The following is a 17985-nucleotide window of genomic DNA, read 5'->3' as shown; positions in this document are numbered from 1 at the left end:
GGCTCCAAGTTGTAGAGCACTCCAGTGGGTAAGCTCTAGTGAGTAGTTACATTACCACTCCGACTTCCCCATAAGCTCAGGAGCACGAGTGTGGAATCAGATGGCAGCCCAGATGGCTATAGGAGACTTGCCTCACTGACGCCCAGACTGCCCCAGCCTGTCACAGAGAGCTAATGGCTGCCTAAAACGAGGAAGCACTAAAGCCAGGATACGATCAGGACCGTTGAGGACAATGGGTCCAGCCCTACCACTATTTTATGGCTTAATGTAGTAACAATCCTCTGAGGGGGGTCACTGGTACTGATACTGCCCACATCCCACAACCCAGCCACCCAATACAACTGCACTGACTCCTTGGCATCAACTGTTCCAGTGCTTCCTTCTAGGGGCAGTTCTCTCAGGAACATAGGAGCCCCCTGAACACGGCTCTCTTAGAAGCGCAAGTTTGCCAATAGAGGATCTCCAACCACCGAGTCTGATTCCGCTGCTAGCCGCTGCCCGTCGTAGCCCACTCAAAACCTTCCTATCTACAGTGTGTCATCCAAGCACCGATAATGGCGGATAGGGATTCCAAAAACAACAAGAAGGTTCGTCCATAATCTTCCATCTCAGACTCACCTATTAAAAACAGAGGTGACGTTGCTGGCACTCTAGACATGATTCTAAAGAAGTTGGCGGACGTGCATGACCTAGCCAAATCTACGAAAAGTAACACAGACGCGATGCACCTTGAATTAACCGCGATCAGGGCGGACATGAACACCTTAAATCTCCGCCTCGACGAAGCAGAACAAAGAATTAGTGACACCGAAGACAGGACCACAAACAGCGCTAAAATCATACAGCAGCTCCAATCAGATACCAATGACCTCAGACGCCAAGACACGGAATTGGAAGATCGTAACAGGAGGGGTAATGTGCGCATCTTCGGGGTCCCAGAAAATGCAGAAAAGGACGCTGATTCCTGTGTATCATTTCTGGAAACATGGATTCCATCGGTTACGGGGATAAAGTTCCAACATGGGCTAGAGTTAGACAGAGCCCACAGAGTACCGACCTACCCACAATGCACGTCGAGAGGACCACGACCTCTCATATGCAAACCACTCAGGTACCAACACACAGAAGCCATCCTACAATACGCCAGGAAAAACCACCATATCACCTGGGAAGGTAACCAAATTACTTTTACACAGGATTACGCCAAAGAAACGGTGGAAATAAGAAAAGGTTTCCTGTCACTTCGGGAGAAACTAAGGTCGAGAGATATCCAGTTCTCTTTTGCAGGCCCAGCTAAATTCAGGATTTCAGACCACGGCCGGTCTCACATCTTCACTAACCCACAAGACTTATCAGGTTACCTAAATGACACACCACAACAAGAAATGGACATGTCTGGAGGCCACTCCAATAAGAGAAAAACGGAAACCCACGAAAAAGTAGTCAGGACTGACTCTAAGTTGCCTTCATCCGTGATCTTTCTGACAGGTATGTCTAGGCTTTGATATGTAAAATGAGATTATTTTACCCTCCTTACGAGGTCTGAACATGTCTGCCCGCCGATTCAACGATTCCGACCAGGCTTAAGACTCTCAATGACTTTCATAGACTTGACATAGCCTTGGCGATCGAACACTGTAAGACACTGTAATGTAATGCCTCACTCAAATGGAGATGCCAGTCATGTTGCGATCCTCCAGATGTATATACCATGGGCAAATGTTGTATGTTAGCTTTTGATGTGTCTTAGAGTTCCTGTACCGACTACTAGAGGGTACCAGCCTTGCTCAACTGACTTGTGCTTTCATTCTCTATTAGTCATAGAGAGCACTAGATATGTACTTAATATGTAAAATGTGATTATTTTACCCTCCTTACGAGATCTGAACAGGTCTGTCCGCCGATCCAGCCATACCGTCCAGGCTTAAGACTCTCAATTACTTTCATAGACTTGACATAGACTTGACATAGACTTGGCGTTCGAACACTGTAATGTAATGTAATGTCTCACTCAAGTTGATACCAGTCATGTGGCGATCCCCCGGACGTATATACCATGGACAAATGTTTTATGTTAGCCTTTGTTGGGTCTTAGAGTTCTTATACCGACTACAAGAGGGTACCAGCCTTGCTCAATTGACTCGTGCTTTCATTCCCTATTAGCCAAAGAGAGTACTAGATGCTCAAAAGTTCAAAGAGTGTACTAGTTGCCACTGTTAATTCATCTTGACGAGGCGCAAGCCCTTAGCATTCCCACGGTTCTTAGGGAGGAGATCACTTCCCGTATCCCTCGGCAGAGTTAAATGCATTAAGTTAGATGTATTTGGAAGATTCTTTCTTTCGCAATGTTCCCAAAATGTTACATGAACGTTATATGAATGTTAGTAGAAATGTTTTCAGAAATTCTATCCCTTGCATACACAAAAAGAGGGACAAAAACGAACACGCTGTTTCAAACACCGTTTAGTTACATTCATCCCTGTGCGAGCGTAGACAGCACTGCCGTCGCAGCTCTTAAGTTCGAGTTTCAGGGGGGTGGGGAGGGGGGGGGGGTCGACGAGAGGGTGGAGAGGGGGGACAAAGGGGGGGGTTGGGTAACTTGTGGGGTTGTGGGGAAGTTTCAGTTTTGTTGCTGCGGTTACTCCTGCTATGTACTACTCTTTTCCTGTTCTATGTTTTCTTTCCCTCTTTTTCCTTCTCTTCTTACCCTCTCTTGACTACCCTTTACTTAGTAACTATTTGCTGTCACCACAATGTGTGCCACTCATACAGAATTCACCTTCTGTTTATACCACTGACCATCAGGGTATCGAACACATACAGCCTGCCCATGAGTGAGAAAGCGAAAGACACAGCTAAACCTCCACCTATTCGCTTTCTCAACTCAAGAAAGATCTTGACCACGTTCACACAGAAATCGGGGCGACTCCCTACCGCACTGGACCCCATCCACATCCATGGCTACAGATAAGAGTTTGGCAGCCTCTCTGAATATAGTCTTGTTAAACGTTAAGGGGCTTAATCACCCAGTGAAACGCAAAAAGATTTTGGTTAACTTAGCCAAAACTAAAGGTGATATAATTCTCCTGCAAGAGACTAAATTATCTCAGATCGATGCGGATAATCTTAAATAACACTGGATCTCACACACACTCTGTTCCCCGGCGACTCAAAAGAAAAGAGGGGTGATTACCCCGATTGCTAATAAATCCAACTTAGCACTAGTATCTCACTCAGTAGATTCCGAGGGTAGACTAAGCATTGCGCACCTACAAAGAGACGAAGACCACATCTATGTGGCAAATATCTATGGCCCTAATACAGACCTTCCCGATTTCTGGGAATATGTATCAAAAGAGCTTGAGAAAATTCCGCAGGATGAGCTCCTAGTGGTTGGTGGGGACCTTAATCTGCCATTAGATCCATTGCTGGACAGACAATCCAAATGTATGTTCCACCCCTCACGCTCTCATGAGGCACTAAAACGACTGTGTGCTAAATTCCACCTGCATGACTTGTGGCGTCTCCAACATCCAGATGGTCGAGACTATACCTTCTACTCCCCGCCTCACAATTCCTATACAAGAATAGATCATTTACTGATATCTGATGCCTTTACACACCTTATCGATGAAACCGATATAGCCCCCATATTGGTGTCGGACCATGCATGTATTCATATGAAACTAGCAGGCGCGCACTCACTTATCCCTCCGAGGCGTTGGCGCTTTAACGAAGAGATATTGTCAGTACCAGAGAACAAGAAAAGCATAGAACTGTCCATACGAGAATACTTTCAGATAAACTCGCAACCAGAAACAGATCCAGCGTTAGTTTGGGACGCGTTTAAGGCCACATTAAGGGGTACACTGATAGGTATCAGGGCTCGTATGAACAAAGAATTAAACGCAGAACTAGACGCTTTAGAAAAAACAATCAAACAGCTAGAGACACAACACTCCGCCGACTTGAACAATAAAGCGACCATTGACTGCTTGACAAATATGAAATATAAATACAACGCCATCCTCAGTAAACGTGCAGGAGTATGGATTAAAAAATTCAAGGCCTCGAAGCTCTGCGAAGGTAACAAAGCAGGGAAACTCTTGGCTTCTTACCTGAAACACAAAAGGAAACAATTCCATATAACATCTATTAAGAACCAGTCCAATACCACCCTCACAAAACAGAAAGATACTCTGCACACATTTCAATCCTTTTATGAAGATCTATACAAGAACAAAAAAATATTCAACATGGACGAGTGCAATAATTATTTAAACTCGATACAACTCCCACGTTTATCCGAGGCCGACAAATCCAAATTAGGGGCCCCATTGACGTTGAAAGAAATCTCTACCGCCATCAAAACACTAAAGAATAATAAGGCACCGGGGCCTGACGGCTTTACGGCCAATTTCTATAAGACCTTTGAGGAACAACTTATCCCACGACTCCTCAAACTGTTCCACTCCTTCTCACTATCAAACAGAATCACCCCCACGATGAGCGAGGCAACAATAAAATTGATACATAAAGATGGGAAGGACCCACTGCAAACTAAGAACTACAGACCGATATCCCTCATAAATTTGGACTGCAAGATATACGCGAAGGCCCTAGCAGGCAGATTAAACGCAGTTTTACCATCCTTAATCAATAATTCACAAGTGGGGTTCCTAAAAAAACGCTTATCTAACGACAACACGAGACTCCTATGCCATGTGCTCGAAAAGTCGAAAATCTCAAACGCCCCCGCAGTAGCAATCACCCTTGACACGGACAAGGCGTTTGACAGGGTGTCGTGGCCCTTTCTGCGCCAATGCATGCACATATTTAACATGGGCGACACATTTATTGATATGGTCATGGCACTATACGCCTGGCCTTCGGCTAGGATCGCCATTAACAGTTCGCTATCAGATCCATTCCTCCTTGAACAAGGGACTAGACAGGGATGCCCATTATCTCCCGCTCTATTCCTTTTGGCGCTGGAACCACTCCTCCGCGACATTCAACAGAATAAGGACATCAGTGGAATTGCTTTTGGTGACAGGAATGTAAAACTCGCTGCTTACGCGGACGATATACTGATAGTCACTGAAAGACCGGATACCTCTATAGCCGCACTGATGGACTCTATAGAATCTTACTCTAGGCACTCAGGCTACAAACTGAACCGTGATAAATCAGAAGTCAAACCTCTCAACATTTTCACTAATATGAATTCTTTAGGCACATCAGGTTTAGTCTGGCAAAAAAATCACATCAAGTATTTAGGAAAAGAATTTGGCAGCTCCATCATCGAGACCTTACAACACAACGAAACCCTGACTCTCGAAAAAATTAAACAAGCATTTGCAATGCAATAGGTCTCGCATTAGGAAAGTTTGAGCTATTGGTATTGTAAATGACATTTTTTATTTATGTTTTGTGTTTGAAAATAGAGAAATTAATAGCTTTGTCATTTACAATGCCATTAGTTATAACTTTCGCAAATGTGACACCTATAGCATTTGTAATGCAATATGTGTTGTATTTACGTGACTTACATATATTGATATTACAAATAACAATGGCTTTTAATGTTTTCCCAATAATAATACTTAAATAAAAGTTATTGTAATTTATAATGGCAATAGCTTAAAGTTTTATAAATAACTTTTGTGAAGATTATGTTCAGTGTTTTTTTTTGTGACAAAAATCCAAGAACAGAAGTGAAATATTAACATCTTGTTACATTTGTAATAAAGTTTGAAACATTGAGAGAACATATTTGAACAAGGTGTTGTTGAATGGCTGCACAGATTGATGCTGTGGTGGCGCTGAGTGATGCTGTGGTGGCGCTGAGTGATGTTGTGATGGTGAACGAGTGATGCAGTGGCGTTCAGTGATGCTGTGGTAGTGCATAGTGATGTTGTGGTGCCCCTGAGTGATGCTGTGGTGGTGCAGAGTGATGCTGTATGCTATGCAATGTTTTGTTTTGCTATCCTATGTTTTGTTTTGTTATGCTATGTTTTGCTATCCTATGCTTTGAATTGTTATGCTCTGCTGTGTTTTGGTATGCTATGCTATGTTTTGGTATGCTATTCTATGTTTTGCTATGCTATGTTTTGTTATGCTATGCTATGTTTTGTTCTGTTTTATTATGCTATGCTCTGTTTTGCTGTGCTATGTTTTGTTATGCTATGCTATGTTTTGTTGTGTTTGGTATGCTATGTTTTGCTAGCTATTATATGTTTTGTTTTTCTATGCTATGTTTTGTTGTGTTTTGCTATGTTTTGTTATGCTATTTGTTGTTGTGTTTTGTTATGCTATGTTTTGTTACGTTATGCTGTTTTGTTATGTTTTGCTATGTTTTGTTTTGCTATCCTATGCTTTGTTTTGTTATGCTATGCTATGTTTAGTTTTACTATCCTATGCTTTTTAGGTCGAGCTGACCTGCATTCAATGCGAAAGCATTGATTGCTGTCAGTAAGACAACTATTGTTACCCGTATTTGGGAATGTGGACACGAGATGGGCACGAGCACAGATTGCACCTCGTGGGCGCGCACGGCGCCGTGCCCATCTCCTGCCTCCGAAGCTCCAACACGCATGCGCATACCCAGAGACACACACACACACACGAGCACCCATGCACGCACCCATACATATAGAGAACCCACCCCCGCCGTCGCATACACACACGCGCACACACACACACACTGCATACACACACGCTACCCCTCACCTCACCTCACCAGGCTCTTTTCTTGTGGGCTCCTTCTGCCCGGCTCCCAATGGATGGGCGGGTGCGATGCGGCCAGGGGCTCCAGTGCTGCTACGGCGGGCGACGCGGCAAGGGACGGCCAGGGACTCCAGTGCCGTCCATCGCCTCTTGTACGCCATGAGACGCGGCTAAGAACACTCTGCGCGGAAGTGCGTGCGCCCGCCTGGACGTCACTTGTTTTGAACACTGCCTCCACCAATCTGTGTAGAAACTGCTTTCCCTTGACTCCAACTACGTGCGTTTATGCTCGTTGTAACTATATCGAACACTCGCCTAGATCGTAATATAATTCTTGAGGCGTTAACTTGGGAAACTGTTATACTTGGAACTGCTGTAGACATAAAAAAAATCGAACTTTTCTTTTTTTAGTCCTTCTTTCATTTTTGAGTTAGATGTCATTGTGTTTCCATTTCCGTGACTTTGCCCCGGAAATGGAATACGGGCTAGCATGGCAACCTGCTTTTTGCGTTCCATAAACATGGCGGCCATTTAAAGAGGTTGTAAGCGCTGCGCTGCTCGATAACGTCTAGATATTAGTGAACGAGCACGAAGATGAAGCTAACCGGTAAGCTAGTGCTGTCATGGGCCAAGGCATGCGAGCTGGAGAGCGTGAGGAAACTGAACTGCTGGGGCAGCCGGTTAAGCGATATCTCAGTTTGCCGAGAGATGCCCAACATCGAGGTGATCACCCTCAGCGTCAACCAGATCGCCAGCCTGCAGCCCCATAGCCAGTACCAGAACCTGGCCGAGCTCTCTCTGCGAAAGAACAACATCCAGAGCCTGCGTGAGATCTGTCACCTGCAGGGGCTGCCCAGCCTGCCTGTGCTTTGGCTGGCGGATAACCCCTGCTGCGGCCCGGACCCCCACCGATACCGGATGACGGTCCTGAGGACCCTGCCCGGTCTGCAGAAGCTGGACAACCAGGCCGTGGGCAAGGATGAGCTGGCCCAGGCCAAGGAGGAAGGGGACCTCCTGCTGCCGCCTTCTACCAGCGTGGGCAATGGTTGCCATCAGACGCCCGCGGTTGCCACAGACACGGAGAGCGACCTGCTCAACTTCAGCATGGAGGAGACCAACAAGATCAGGGAGCAGCTGGGCATGAAGCCCCTTCCCCGGAACAAGTTCTCTTCTTTTGCGTCCCCAAAGCAGACCGGGAGTGGCACCTGGAAGAGAGAGGGGGATAACGTGGTTAGTGCCATCCTGCTGCTGCTGCAAGAGCTCGACAGAGACGGGCTGCAGGCCGTGCACCAGACAGCAGGGGACATGCTGCAGGTGCTGCAGCAGAATGAACTTCAGGGCGAAACGCAGGAGGAAGCCAGTGCCTGACAGGACGAGTAAGGCGGAGCTGGTTGGAATGTTATGTACTCCGTGCACTGACAGGAAACCGTGGCTGAAGGGCAGGAGGGGGAATGGCAAGAGGATCCTTGTGCCTTACACTTTGGCATGGGCTGGATGTGGGCTGAAATCGGTGTCCTGCAGCGCACACCACTAACCAGGTGAAGAATGTAACTGGATGGACAGATGCATTAAATGGTGTTTCGAAAAACACTACGGAATATGTTTTACAGACTGCAGAACACCAAAAAAAGCAGAGATCCTGCAATTTCGAGCAGATCAGTCTCTGGCGAATATACACCTGAAGTTGTCCAATACAAGCTGTCAAATTACGCATGTAGCCAGTTTTGGTGCACTTTGGTTCACCGAGTCCCATATATCCTAAGTATCTCAATGCAAACAAAAAGAAAATAGCTATAGACATTCCACCCGTGAGGATAAATGTGTTGATAAAACTCCAATCGTGCTTTATTCCATGAGGAAGATCGCTTGTGGTTTGGGTTAAACATAACGGGTGTTTTTAGCAAAACAATAAGGTGATCGTTTGATGTAGACTTCACCGGAAGGCTTCGAATTACCAGTTAATGTTGTAAAACACTTATAGACCCTTGCTTCCAGACATAATTTGTGCATTATACACTGTTGTAAATACTTAATGAAATATATAAAAATTAATGAACTCGTCGTGCAGCTCTTTTGTTTAGTCCGCAGCATTATTTTGTATTTTCGTTAGAATAAGCGGTCTTTAATTGAACACGTTTTCTGTGTAATAGCATTGATCTGCCACCATTTTAAGATGGCGTCTCTCTTTACATGATGCTGCGCCAGATGTTGTCTTTCCTGTATTTCCGTCAATTCGTGGCGGTAGCATTGGCTTAATGTCTTATGCTGCTCCTGTAGCGTCCTTACTTGTTGCTTAGGTTACGGCTCTGGGACTGGAGGGTGAAATGCGCATGCGTGCTTGTTAGTTCTACGGTGCTTTAAAGAAGCATTGGACTTCGGTCTACTGTTCTGATAGGTAGCTGGTCATGATGGCAGACACGGAGTGCGGAGCTGTGCAGGAGCAACACAGGTTCAACCAACGCGCTCTGGAAACATATCTGGGAGACCGACTACCAGGCTTCCCGTCTGGCACGCCGCACGTCCTGACTGTTAAGCAGTACAGGTAATTATTAGGACTCCGGGGCCACTGAGCACACCTGTGTAATATTCTAGGCTGCGCCTCGCACCTGTCGGAAAGTGCACTGAATAAGCTCTTGCATTCTTTGACAACTAGACATTACACGAATTGGCATACCCTTCAACCTCAAATTGCTACAATAGGGCAAGCATTGTATAATATTTGGATATTCCGTAGAGTAAGTGTATCCCCCGCTCTTTGGCTATCTTCTGAAAATAAACGCCTCCTTGTCTGCAGCAGATCGAGGTAGCTGAGCTCATTTTCAGGCGGGGTTACTGAATGCTCAAATTCAGTTTAGGCTACAAATTATCGGAGACGTGTCTAATTATTATTATAGGAGCTTATAGAGCGCCTGGTGACGTCTCTCGACGTGTCCCCGCGCTAATGCCTCCACAGTATAAGAAGCGACAGGCAAAAAGAAAGATTACAAACTGAAACGTTTATGAGTGTAGCTACCATGAGGCCTTGACACAAAGTGAAATACAAGGAATGGAGCAGGGATTTAAGTGGGGGGGCGGGGGACTGACAAATTCATATAATCGTATCCAGCAATGGATAGAAACATAGCAACATATTGTAGGCAATACACATTTAAGGTAAAAGGGCAGGACAACCCCTCAGGAATTCAAACATGACCTTTGAGGCCGAACATAGATTCATGATGAAAATGCATTAATCCACCGAGGCACCACATCCTGCTTATGCAACATGCTTTCTTTAATGGAGTGTTAGTCTTAGAGAGCAAGTGTTGTAATGTAAATAGCACATGGTGACCTATACTTAACCCTTCTTGTCTGATTAACCAAAAGGAGAAATGGGTCCTGGAGGCCTATTGCTCAGAGGGTCTCGAATGAGGACAAGAGACAGCTAGAATGAGCCCACACAGGCCCTTATCAGACTGCTGTTTATTACTGAGATTAAAGAACAAATGTTTCGCTTTTAAATATGGTAAGCATACACTAAATTAAATTGACATATAAATTGTGTTCCCCTAATAAAATGTCTTTTTTAAGTTCAACCTGATGTTTTCGACAAGTGGTGGTAAAGCATTATTTATTACATCTGACCAGCGCTCTGTGATTAACCCACCCTCCTTTGGCAACATTATCTCTTCTTGCTCGACTAGGAAACACGGGCAGAACTTCCTAAACATTTGAGTTCATGGGAAGTGGTGACCCCGTAATGTCAGTACTACCCTGCCAGCAATAACTCCCTTATAGCTGCCAATATTTCAGATTGCTGTGTGTGACACTTTCATAATTGCAGTGTAATTATAAAGTGACATTTCAACGACTATGAGTGACACCGAAGTGGAATAAAAAGACAGTGGCTGCTACCTGCCCAGCCACAGCGGCACCAGTGATCACACCAGCTAACTTTGGGATTATTAACAAGGACCCAGGGGACAAGCACGTTTATGTTGTCTCATTTAATAACAATAAAAACAAAACTGTTTCAGACCGCAAGGCTGGAGTGCGAATCCTGTTACTAACAAGGAAAATATGTCTAATAATTTAGTCCAAATGCAGTGCCACCTGGATCAACTTTCAGTTTCAACATTGGCACCCCCACTTGAAGCATGGGAAAGTCAAATGCATAATAAGAAGCGTTTTCTTAGTAACAGAGAAGAGCCGTCTTCGACAAGCAAACTAACAAGACTTTTTTTCTTAGAAAATATAATTCCAATTTGATTTTGCTCCTGAAAATCTGGGCTCAGAAAAGGCCTGGATGACTCAGGCCTCTATCACTTAAATACAACACATATTGCATTACAAATGCTATAGGTGTCACATTTACAAAAGTTAAAACTATTGGCATTGTAAATGAAAGCGCTATTCATTTCGCTATTTTCAAAACCAACACAAAGAAAAAAATTGTCATTTACAATACCAATAGCTCAAACTTTCCTAATGCGAGACCTATTGCATTGCAAATGCTTGTTTTTGTTATGCTATGCTATGTTTCATTGTGTTTTGTTTTGTTATACTAGGTTTTGTTATGCTATGTTTTGTTATGCTATGTTTTGCTATGCTATGCTTTGTTATACTATGCTATGTTTTGCTATCCTATGCTTTTTTTTTAAGCTATGCTGTGTTTTGTTATGCTATGCTATGCTATGTATTGCTATCCTATGCTTTTTTGTTATGTTATGCTATGCTGTGTTTTGTTATGCTCTGCTATGTTTTGTTATACTATGCTATGCTTTGTTATGTTATGCTATGCTTTTTTTGTTATGCTATGCTATGTTTTGTTACCCTATGCTATGCTTTGTTGTGTGTTGCTATGCTATGTTTTATTTTGTTATGCTATGTTTTGTTTTGCTATCCTATGCTTTGTGTTATGCTATGCTGTTTTTTGGTATGCTACGCTATGTTTTGCTATCCTATGCTTTGTTTGTTATGCTATGCTATGCTGTGTTGTGTTTTGTTATGCTATGTTTTGTTATGCTATGCTATGTTTTGTTATGCTATGCTGGTGAGAGTGTGTACGTGTGAGTGAGGGGGTGTGAGGGTGTGTAAGGGTGAGGGTGTGAGGATGAGGGGGTGTGAGGGCGAGGTTGTGTGGGTGAGGGGGTATGAGGGTGAGGGGCTGTGAGGGTGAGGGGGTGTGAGGGTGAGGTTGTGAGGATGAGTGAGGGGGTGTGAGGGTGAGGGAGTGTGAGGGGGTGTAAGGGTGTGAGGGTGTGAGGGTGTGTGAGGGTGTGTGAGGGTGGGTGAGGGTGGGTGAGGGTGAGGGGGTGTGAGGGTGAAGGGGTGTGAAGGTGAGGGAGTGTGAGGGTGAGGGAGTGTGAGGGTGAGGGTGTGTAAGGGTGAGGGTGTGAGGGTGAGGGGGTGTGAGGGCGAGGCTGTGTGGGTGAGGGGGGATGAGGGTGAGAGGGTGAGGGGGTGTGAGGGTGAGGGGGTGTTAAGGTGAGGGGGTGTGAATGTGAGGGTGTGTGAAGGTGAGGAGGTGTGAGGGGTGCGAGGGGGTTGGGGGGTGAGGGGGTGTGGGGGTGTGTGAGGGGGGGGTGCGGTTGTGGGGGTGAGGATTGGGGGTGAGGATGAGGGTGTGAGGGTGAGGGGGTGGGTGAGGGTGAGGGAGGGTGATGGGGTGAGGGTGACCGGGGTGAGGGGGTGTGAGGGTGAGAGGGTGTGTGAGGGTGAGAGGGTATGTGAGGGTGAGGGTGTTTGTGGTGTGAGGGTGAGGGGGTGTGAGGGGGTGTGAGAGGGTGTGAGAGGAGTGTGTGAGGGTGAGAGGGGGTGAGAGGGTGAGTGAGTGTGAGAGGGTGGGTGAGGGGGTGTGAGGGTATGGGTGAGCGGGTGTGAGGGTGATGGGGTGAGAGAGTGAGGGGGTGTAAGGGGTGTGAGGGTAAAGATGAGGGGGTGTGAGGGTGAGGATGAGGGGGTGTGGGAGTGAGGGGGTGTGAGGGTGAGGAGATGTGTGAGGGTGAGAGGGTGAGGGGGTGTGAGGGTGAGGGGGTGTGAGATCCCTGGCAGTGAATGTGCTGAACCAAGACTGGGTAAGAATGGCAGCATTGCTGGTTATATAAAGTCTATTCCCTGCCACCTTCAACGCTCCTGACCTTGTCTTCTCCTTGCTACTGCACCTGATCTTAATATGAATCAAAAAATATTTTCTACGTACATAGTGTGATGCAAAGAATGTGTCACTAAGTTTCAATGTGGACTACAGTTTTTGATTCCTATAATACCGATTTGTTGACCCACAACACATTATTGGTATTCCACGTACCGTGCAGTGAATAGCTGGTGGTTGGTGAATGTTACCCACTATTACAATATAAAGGATGGTTTATCCATGTTACACAGAACTTTACCTACAAGACCTCTTAACATATTTTTAGACGTTATGCTGAGGTATTGACCAGGAATGGAGGCTTTTAAAGGTCTTTTGCAGATGTTCGAAATTACCTAACTTGCATTTGCACAAATGTAGCCTCTTTTCCAGGTTTGAGCAGTTATTAACATGTTCCACCGTGTGTATTCTTAAACGTGCTTTTAGTACACCTCTGAATTTCCTCAGCTGTAAAAGTACGCATACTAATATTTTGTGCTTTGCACATTTATCATGGTCCAGATGAGAAAAAGCCCTATGGGGAACAATATCTTGACTGACTGCACTGAATTGACCACTGTGATGCGTCATATATGCAAAAACCCCAATAAAATCTATTTGGAAAAAAATGGTGCGTGTCGGCACTGTTCATACATCTACCCGCAAGCAAGTTGCAAGCACGTATACCTCAGTGTATCAGGCTGCTCCACCTTTTAATAGTGAAGCAATTATGCGTTCCTAGTAAAATAATTTCTAACTTCAAAATACGTTCGTCATTTTACAGCCAATCAGCTAATGCGCTGAACTTGCAACTAACATCACACACATGAATCTCTGCTGTGGGTGAATAAACGTGCCTTTGTCCCCCTGTCACAGCACTCCTCATACCTCATTTTTAAGCATATCACTCATAACCAGCCCATGCTTAACCCTTAAAAATATTCTGGATACTAACACGAAATTTTCTATACCATCATCTGACATTATTTCCCGTTAAAAATTATGTGGCAATACCGCCCCATTGGAATGCGCGGAACACATCTGGCACCCTCATGCCCACTACAACTCCCGTTCTCTAACTTTACAATGCTACTAACAACGTTGCACAGTTTGGTGTTGCGCTTTATCATGTTTGGGGAAAAAGGTCATGACGCTGGTAACTTTCACTGTTACAATGTCATGTAAGCCTCACGTATGTATACAGAGTAGTGGACAAAATGCGACAGCGCCTTTTTTTTCTTAGTTTCACGCAATTCCCCTTCAACTTAAAAAAAATCTTTCCACAGAAATCGATCGACAGAGGCTGCTCTCTTCACTCACTGAAGAAGTTGCTGAGTTGCTCCCGGCTCAGAACAGCATCTTCTCCGGCAGACCCCCAGGACGACGTCAGCATCGTTAGCACCCACCATGCCAGGCTTGCATCACGCAGCATTGCACCAGCGTCAGGCGGCGAACCAGACGCCCGAAAATGTTAGCTTTATTGAAGCGATGCCTTTGCCACTTTGGAACTATTTTCAGTGTGTGCTCTCGGTCCAAACGAGCCCCTGTGAGCGCTGAGAGGGCGGTGCCAAGAGCATGGAGGGGCGGAGGGGGGACAGGAGAGTCCGCCCAGATTTGTGGATTGAGGGTAGTAGACATCTCGCAGCCTTCCCCAAGGACACAGATACTATTATAAATAATCCTGCAGAGTACCTCTCACCTCTTGGAGTTTTCAGTTTGCACTTTTCCTTGCTGTGTCAAATCCAAACATTTCTCTAGCTGAGACATTTGGGAAAGGAATACCCCCACACAAGCATAGAATCTCTTCTCTATTACTAGTTTTTTTTTCAGAAGCGGCTCTTTGCAACTCTTTTTTAAGCCTTTGGGGAATTTCTAATTTTCTCTAAAACATTCAAGGACAGGAGGTATATTGGTAAAGAAGGCCCACATTTACTAACCAAGGTCGATGCCATCACTACGAGGAGTCTGATTGAGAAACACCAGTCCTGCGCTGCCATCAGCTCTTCGCCAGCCTGTGAGGAGTGGGAGGGCGGGGGCTGCCTGCGCATGCGCGCCACTCTTCAGTTTCGTTTTCAGGTCGGAGCGCGAGCCCGAAGAAGAAAAGTGCCGCATGAAGTCCCGGGTCCCAGGAGGGGGCCCGGGTGAAGACCAGCGGGGAGACTGCGGGGCCCTCATGCCTATGGGGAGAGCTCCGCTTCTTGGTAGAGTGGCAGAGGAGCTCGAGTGCTCTGCGGGGCTCCCTTGGCAGATGGTGCGAGCTCGAGTCCGACTCCGGTGAGGTAAGGGGGGGGGGGGGCTGTGTGCCTGTATGTGTGTGCCTGCGTGTGCATGCGCGCGCCTGTGTGTGTGTGTGTGCGTGCATGCAGAGGGGTGGGGGCTGGCTGTGTCTGTGTGTGTGCGCCGTTAATGCATGCGAGCGAAGCGAAAGCAGGGGCTGGGAGTTCATCTGCGCAAGCGCGGCTCAGACGCGCACTCCCGCGGTCAAAACAGACTGCAAAAGCACGCGTCTGAGTCGTGTCCACATTCCCAAATACGGATAACAATAGTTGTCGAAGCTGACTGCAATAAATGCTTCGCATTGAATGCAGGTCGTGCTTCGACCTAAAAACACCTAGATGGTTGGTCACCCAGCTTCATCACCTGGTGGGGCAGGCTCGAGACGATCAAGATGATGATTACACCGCTAGTAAATTACCTAATCACCATGCTTCCATTGATGTTGTCCCAAGAGTTCCACAATAAATTAGATAAGAATATTAACAACTTCATCTGGAAAGGAAAAAAAGCACGTATTAGTCTACAGAAATTGAGATTAGATAAATCCAAAGGTGGAGTCAATCTGCCAGATTTTAAAAGATATCAAATAGCTTTCTTAGCGAAACAAGAATCCTATTGGCTATCCCCTCCAGTGGACTACTCACCTGTGTGGCTAGATATCGAAAAAGCCCCCTCAATGGCATCCCTCCCATCTCGGTGCCATCAATGAGAGCGAATCAAATCCCCTGCTCGAAACCCGTATTTATTAACACCAAAATAGCTTTACTCAGAATTGACAAATTGTTGGACTCGTCGATTAGGAAATCTAGATGGGAAACGATCTGGAGATACCCCAAAATCACATACAAAGGTAAACCTTTATTCATCCCAGCATGGATTAATAAAGGAATTTTCTTCCCGCACCAACTTTACGATGATGGCTACCCTCTGCCCTTTACAAAAGTCCAATCTACCTTTGGGATCAATAATTCCGATTTTTACATATTCCTGAATGTAAAAACAGCCATTACAAAAGCGGGATTAATGCCCAAACAACCGGCTCTTCCAGCATTCCTCTCCTCTTTAAATAAGATAGGTCACCAGGTGTCTAGGCTATATAAACTGCTGAGCCAGCAGTCCACCAAACTGAATGTAAAATCTATGCAGTTCTGGTCGTTTATCGCCTCATTCACCATCTCTGAGCCGGAGTGGTCCATGACGTGGAGATCCTGCATGAGTCATAAAATAAGCCCTACTTTATCACAAACCAAGTTTTGGCTCATGCACAGAGTCTACTGGACACCAGCCCGCTTGTATGCACACAAACTCTGCCCTGATGCATTCTGTTGGAACTGCAAGCGTGCAGAAGGGGATTTGGACCATCTCATCCTCCAATGTGACTGCGTCTCAGCCTATTGGGACAAGGTATTTGACTTCATCCATAAATTATTTAATATCACACCTAGCAAGGAACGTCCCTATCTTGTTTTCGGCTTTGCGAAGGAAACCCACATCCCTGAGGTAGACAGGTCCTTTTAGACCTTCTCCTCACGGCGGCTGTAAAGGTCATCCTAAACAATTGGAAAGATACCAAAAAAGCAAGTTATGCTTGCTGGTTAAACTGGGTGATTAACCTCCGAGGGGCAGACAAATCACTCTCCAAAACACCCCCGGGCGATCCTCACAAAGGAAATTATGGAACTCACTGGATATCTACTTTAAAACCCATAAACCTCCGTGATCCGTCCAACTATCCAGGTTTCTCAATAGCTCCCGAGCGCACGATACATCTTGAATAACACACATCCCCCAAACTGAAATGATCTGCCGCATCGTGGTGCACCACCTTACCTCCTCCTCATCTTCCCATCTTCTCCAGTTCAACCTCTTCTTCCTCTTTTCTAACCTTTTCTGTTCACCTCTTCTTCCCACAATCTGGATCTATCCTCTCTTCCACCTCCTCTCGCTCTCTATCCTCTTAGGAGTCCAATTTACGAAGGCTTAAAGGATGAATGTAAGATTTGCTTATCCTCCAGAACGCTCCGAATGATATTATCACTATTGTGGCACCATACTAATGCCTTTGTTTGCCAATTTACAATATATGCTCTTTTTCTAGTACAATGTATGATCATATGCACTGTAATTTGTACACAGCAACTTCTGATCTGCTTGTTACATAACTCTGAAACTTCCAATAAAAACTTTTGAACTAAAAAAAAAAAAAAAAAAAAAAAGTGACTACGGTACTGCTTTTTCCGGACCTGCGCTTGCTGGCGCGGAAAAAAGAAGAACTGACGTCAGCGTGCGAGGGCGGCGTCTTAGTACTCCGATGACGTCATCCCGGCGCCAACAATGCCGACGGACGCGGAGCCGCAGACGACGCCTACCGGCGCGCAGGGGTACTGCTACACAAAACTTTCCGGATCCAGCCTGACGCCTGGGGATATTCTAAGGTAAGGAATCTAACTAACGTGTTTCTTTCAGAAGACTCCAGCTAGAGTCTAAGTGGCCCATCGGTTCCAGCAAGGTTCCCCAGCACGGCAGAGCAAGAGTTCACTGTGAGTTGACCTCTCCCAGGCTCCTCGACGGCGCCTGCAGCCTCTGCACAGAGACTCCCCCAACCGTGACCTACTCCTGTAAGCTGTTTCCGACACTGAAAGACACTGCTGCACCCACCTGCCTTGGGCCTTGGTGAAGAGAAGCCAAGGTGTCCCAACAGCCCAACTTACCTGTCCAGCTGTTGGTTTCCTTCGACCAGCCTCCTGGCCTGAGCCTGCAGCCCTTGTCCGATTGGGCCTTTCTCCATTGCTTTGCATTGGGCACCCGATGTTGTATTGGCACCCTGCACCCAGCCGCCCCTGTGTCGCTGGTGGTGTAGTGTTGCT

General features: G+C 46.0%; 1 protein-coding gene and 1 pseudogene across 2 annotated transcripts in view; one reads left to right on the top strand and one right to left on the bottom strand.

Moving 5' to 3' along the window:
* SMC3 (structural maintenance of chromosomes 3) overlaps window positions 1-17985 on the bottom strand; it is an 889895-nt gene that overhangs the window by 111423 nt on the left and 760487 nt on the right. The window lies entirely within an intron of this gene.
* On the top strand, window positions 6015-8467 carry LOC147712054 (cilia- and flagella-associated protein 410 pseudogene; annotated as a pseudogene). Its single transcript, XR_015295735.1, has one exon. The product of XR_015295735.1 is annotated as a cilia- and flagella-associated protein 410 pseudogene (transcript).

Source organism: Lissotriton vulgaris, chromosome 5 (assembly GCF_964263255.1).
Source record: "Lissotriton vulgaris chromosome 5, aLisVul1.2, whole genome shotgun sequence".
Taxonomy (NCBI): Eukaryota; Metazoa; Chordata; class Amphibia; order Caudata; family Salamandridae; genus Lissotriton; species Lissotriton vulgaris.
Note: the sequence above shows the minus strand (reverse complement) of the source record. Positions and strands in the feature narration are given on the sequence as shown.